General features: G+C 43.8%; 1 protein-coding gene across 1 annotated transcript in view; it reads left to right on the plus strand.

The window, feature by feature from the left end:
• Window positions 1-6000, plus strand: part of vapal (VAMP (vesicle-associated membrane protein)-associated protein A, like) — a 49407-nt gene that overhangs the window by 893 nt on the left and 42514 nt on the right. The gene's annotated exons all lie outside the window — the stretch shown is intronic.

Raw genomic sequence — 6000 nt, forward strand, 5'->3', positions numbered from 1 at the left:
TCATACTTGATCATTTCGTGATATTGCCATGTTTTTGCTGAATGGATTTAGTAGCGAACATCCACGATAAAGTTCGCAACTTTTGGTCGCTAATAAAAAAGCCTTGCCTCTACCGGAAGTAGCAGACGATGTGCGCATGATGTCACGGGTTGTAGGGCTCCTCACATCCTCACATTCTTTATAATCATAGCCACCAGCATCAAGAGCAATTCGGACTGAGAATGCGACGATTTCCCCATTAATTGAGCGAGGATGAAAGATTTGTGGATGAGGAAAGTTAGAGTGAATAATAATGAGAGAAAAATACAGGGCAGTGGGAGCGATAATAATAATAATGGATTAGGTTTATATCGCGCTTTTCTATTGTTATATACTCAAAGCGCTCACAGAGAAGTGGGAACCCATCATTCATTCACACCTGGTGGTGGTAAGCTACATATGTAGCCACAGCTGCCCTGGGGTAGACTGACGGAAGCGTGGCTGCCAGTTTGCGCCTACGTCTCCTCCGACCACCACCAATCATTCATTCATCATTCATTCACCAGTGTGAGCGGCACCGGGGGCAAAGGGTGAAGTGTCCTGCCCAAGGACACAACGGCAGCAACTTTGATGTCAATAGGTGGGAAGCAAACCCGCAACCCTCAGGTTTCTGGCACGGCCGCTCTACCCAGTACGCCATGCTGATTCAGATATTATTAGACACATTTACTAGGATCATTCTGGAAAATCCCTTATTGTGTTACTAGTGTTTAAGTGAGATTATAAAGTCATACCTGTAGGGACGGCGTGGTGCAGTGGTAGAGTGGCCGTGCGCAACCTGAGGGTCCCTGGTTCAATCCCCACCTAGTACCAACATCGTCACGTCCGTTGTGTCCTGAGCAAGACACTTCACCCTTGCCTCTGATGGGTGCTGGTTAGCGCCTTGCACGGCACCTCCCTCCATCAGTGTGTGAATGGGTAAATGTGGAAGTAGTGTCAAAGCGCTTTGAGGAACCTTGAAGGTAGAAAAGCGCTATACAAGTACAACCCATTTATTTATTTATTATACCTGAAAGTCGGAGGGGTGTGGTGACCGCCAGTGTCTCTGGGGGAAGCCATGGAGGAGCCAAGAAAGTCGCAGCTGCCTCTTTGACAGCTGCAGGAGGACGCAAGCTCCGCTCATGTCGCCGATAAGAGCCGACTTATTACCACAATTTTCTCACCCAAACCTGCCGGTGGACATGTGGTAGAGAACCATGTTCGCTTGACGGCTCTGTTCCATATTAAAGCTTCACAACAGCTGCAATCCACCGCTTTCCACCAACAGCATTCTTCTTTGACGTTTCCATTATTAATTGAACAATTTGCAAAAGATTCAGCAACACAGATGTCCAGAATACTGTGTAATTATGTGATTAAATCGGACTACTTTTAGCCGTGAGTGGTGCTGGGATAAAATGTCCGCTACAACCAATAACGTCACAAGCACGCGTCATCATTCCGCGACGTTTTCAACAGGACACTTTGCGGGAAATTTAAAATTGCAATTTAGTAAACTAACCGGCTGTATTGGCATGTGTTGCAATGTTAATATTTCATCATTGATATATAAACTATCAGACTGCGTGGTCGCTAGTAGTGGCTTTCAGTAGGCCTTTAAGCATGTTTACATTTGAAAAAACAGGCGAAGTTGTCACTTAGTGCCAGGAATGTGTTTTGTTATCTCAGGGAGGGTTCAAGAGTCACGTAATGTGCAGTAAAAGTCAAAATGCAAACAGAGCTTCACTCAAAGCACACAGGATAAGGTTGTCAAACTGAATGATTAGTATTAGTAGAAGGTGGTGGTAGTAGCTCTCTTATACTCATACTTGCCAACCTTGAGACCTCCAAATTTGGGAGGTGAGGGGTAGCAGGGGTGTATATATTTTCAAGTATTTTTATATATAAATGAATAATCCGTTCATGAATGAGTATATCCGTTTGGCCACCGTGTTCAATGGAGAAGTCTGAGCTACAAAATGTGCAGGCAGCATACTCCTTCCCCTTCCAGCTGTCCTGCATGAACTGAAATGATTTTTTCCAGTCATTTTGGGACCTGCTAGTAGGCCTGGGCGATATGACTAAAAAATGTATCACAATATAAGTGTTTCATATCAGTCGATATCGATAATTATTGATAAAAAAAACAACAATTCTAAATAAAGACCAGGAGAAAAAAGGCTGAATTTAAATACTTTTATTTTAAATATAACCTTCAACCTTTAGAATGAAGTCAGCTTTAAGAAAAACAGTCAAATAAATGAAAATACTGCTCGATGTGCAAATATTGACATTAAATAAATGCTTATCTAGACTTCTCAACTATGCTGAGCGGTTGCATGTCCTTCACTAGTTGATACACCACTGCATCCGTTATTTCTTTATAACGTTTTGAATTGTTGTCGTATGGCACTGCTGCCGAGTACCTCTCGATGGTGGTCTGTTGTTGCCGCTTCGGTGCTGTTCCACTTGCATCGGCTGATGTTGTGGCTGTTTTCTGCTGTACTCCAGCGGGTGAGAGCGGCTCAGGTGGTAAAATAAGTTTGTCGTGTTCCAAGACTTGGTCGTATCGGACTTAAAAAAATCCAAAATACTGCCGAACTGGTGATGTGACGTTTTTTATTTACAATTTCCTCTCGTGCTGCCGCACTCATATTCCCGTTTCGTTGATTAACGTGGACCCCGACTTAAACAAGTTGAAAAACTTATTCAGGTGTTACCATTTAGTGGTCAATAAGTACGGAATATGTACTGTACTGTGCAATCTACTAATAAAGTATCAATCAGTCGTTGCTTTTTTTTTTCTTTCCTGTCAGCATTTCCCAGAATGCCTTGCGGTTGAGGCTCGGCCGTGATAGGTCGAGAGGCTAAAGCCCTTCCTTTGCCTACACCCCCCAGACTGCGTTTCTTACTATTTTTTTCTAACAGAACTCAGTGAAATTATCGAACGTTCTATCGACCCCATTCTCTATTGATATTGATCACATGTCTATCGCGATATATATTGTTATCGTTTTATCGCCCAGCCCTAATATATCGATATACACGATATATCGCAGGTTTGTCTCTGTGCGACATAGAAAATGACTATATCGTGATATTCGAGTATACATTCTCACGCAGTTGCTTTAAGCTGCGGGCATTACACTACAGGCTCTCCTCGCTCTTTCCTGTCCCTCCTCACAGATGAGCACCCCTTCTTACACACGTCACATACTGTCACGTCATACATCACATACGTATACGCCCTCGTGGAGCAGAGAGGTAGCAGCGTGGGTAACGTTATCTGTGATGCTAGCGGAGCCATGCGAGTGGTAATACGAGAGAAAGAAAGTGCGAATGAAGGAAGAATTAATTCCCAAGAAAAACAGCAGGGGGTTCATCGTCTGGCGGTGGTTTTTCTTCAAGTGGGAATATGTCGTACAGACAACCGTAATTTGTCAAGTGGTGCTGAAGCGTTGCTATAAAAAGTAGCATTACTGCTAATATGTAGCATCATTTGAAAAGTCACTTGCTAGAGATTGAGTGTTTGAAACTTCTCAATTCGGTGCCACACGCCCACACCATCAAAAATGCAGAGGCAAACATTTCCAGATCAACACCGTATGAAACATATAGTCAACAACAGAATTTAAAAACGTCCGTAGTAACCTACCACATAGCAAAGAAGGAATACTATTTGCAGCTCATTTTTATTCGACACTTAAAATGTCTCTGACAATCTTGCACTTTCTGTTTTGGAAATGACATGAATGTCTGTGCCATTGCTTAATAACTGTTCAATAAATACAGTTTTGGTCAATTGACTTAGTTGTGATTTCCTTATCTGCATGAAAGTTTAAAAGTAGCATATATAAATGCAGTATGAAGAAGAATGTTTTAATGTAGACACATAGAATCATCATACTGCTGTGATTATATGCATCAAGTGTTCATTCAAGGCCAAGGCTAAACATCGAGATATATATCGTGTATCGCGATATAGCCTAAAAAATATTGAGATATTAAAAAAAGGCCATAGTGCCCAGTCCCACCTGCAAGCATACTTCTTCTTTCTTGTTGTCGCCATGTCTCTTCTTCGTTCCTCTGCTTTGTCTCTGTTACGTTTTTTGGACATTACTTCTTGCCATAGTTTGGAAGCAATGCATGATGGGAATCCGGATGTTGTGTGTCAGTGTATTAACGTGCCTCCTGGAATAAACACACGCTGAGAAATTGCTCCGTGCCTGCCTACTTTAGGGGTTATAAATAAACCTCTGGATAACAGAGACATGTATAATAGTTTCCTTTTCAAGTGTGAGAGATAGATAGATAGTACTTTATTGATTCCTTCAGGGCCAGCACGGTGAAAGAGGGGTTAGTCCGTCTGCCTCACTATACGAAGGTCCTGAGTGGTCCTGTGTTCAATCCCGGGCTCGGGATCTTTCTGTGTGGAGTTTGCATGTCCTCCCCGTGACTGCATGGGTTCCTTCCGGCTACTCTGGCTTCCTCCCACCTCCAAAGACATGCACCTGGGGATAGGTTGATTGGCAACACTAAATTGGCCCTAGTGTGTGAATGTTGTCTGTCTGTGTGCTGGCCCTGCGATGAGGTGGCAACTTGTCCAGGGTATACGCCACCTTCCGCCCGGTTATACTGAGATAGGCACCAGCGCCCCCCGCGACCCCAAAGAGAATAAGCGGTAGAAAAATGGATGGATGGATTATTCCTTCAGGAGAGTTCCCACAAGAAAATTGAAATTCCTCTTAAATAAAAAAGAACAAACTGTGGCCTTTAAAGGGGATCTGCGATTTTTGTTGATTTTTGTCTATTGTTCACTATAATCATGGGGGACAAGACTACACGTCTTTATTTTTTTACGGTGTTAAAAATGATGTAATGTAAAGTATCCAAACAACAGAAGACAGAAACGAGAGGAAGCTAAAGACTGCCTTTAAGGCACGCCCCCAGTATTGTTGTCCGGGTGGCAATCGGGAGAAATTCGCGAGAATGGTTGGCCCGGGAGATTTTCGGAAGGGGCACTGAAATTCGAGAGTTTCCCAGGAAAATCGGGAGGGTTGGCAGGTATGCTTATACTGCTTCTTTTGGGTCGGAGACCCCGTGCTGTTGGTTGGCATTTTAAAGGAAGTAAAAAGGGATACTAGTCGAGGCCTTAAGTTGACACTATTGTTAAAAGGTCATCGGATAGGTTGACTCTGCCTGGGCTTCAGTTAGCGACGTGTAGTTAGCGACGTGTAGTTTGTTCAGTCAAGTGTTAACGAGGTCCAGGACTGATAACCACTTGAAAGATGGATCTAGGGTGGACCCTAGTCCCAAGTGAGGCAAAGTGTAATCGCCGCCCGATGATGTAACCAAATGTGATCGTTACCAGGCGATGCATAGCAGAGTTTACCCCAGAAAAATTGTTAGTTAAGGTGGTGTCTCTCCGGCTGACAGACCGGGGTAGGGGGTGGGTGGGTGTAACTCGGCCTGTCGCCATCATGTCTCCACTTCTTCGCTGCCACCACAGCCTGGGGGGCAATAGACTATAGACTGCGGTGAAGTAGCTTCAGGAAACTCTTGATTTTAACATAAATTTGTTTTTTGCTCTTTCAACACAGCTCAATCAACACAGAAAAAGGTAAAGTTGTTAACTTAGTTGTTAACTGTAGGTCAATAATGCTTGTCTTTCTCTCAGACAGACAGGACTGTCCGTAACACACGCACACACACTGCACAGTAAGCTAACGTTACGCTAAAAGCTAATTAGCCTTCACTTCAAATACTGCGAGAGAGCTGAGCTGCCGCTTATGTTTCTCAAACGTCAACGGGCTCATAGTCATGTTACTAGTAGTTGACTGGGAGGTGTTTATTATAATTTGGGGAGAGTCCGCTGTCTTACCTGCTAAACACCTTTCTGCTCACCCCACCGCAGGACCACCATGCGCTCCGAATACGCACTGCTGATTGGCTGTCACATGCGTTCTGAATACGCACTGCTGA

Source organism: Nerophis ophidion, linkage group LG14, assembly GCF_033978795.1.
Source record: "Nerophis ophidion isolate RoL-2023_Sa linkage group LG14, RoL_Noph_v1.0, whole genome shotgun sequence".
Lineage (NCBI taxonomy): Eukaryota > Metazoa > Chordata > Actinopteri > Syngnathiformes > Syngnathidae > Nerophis > Nerophis ophidion.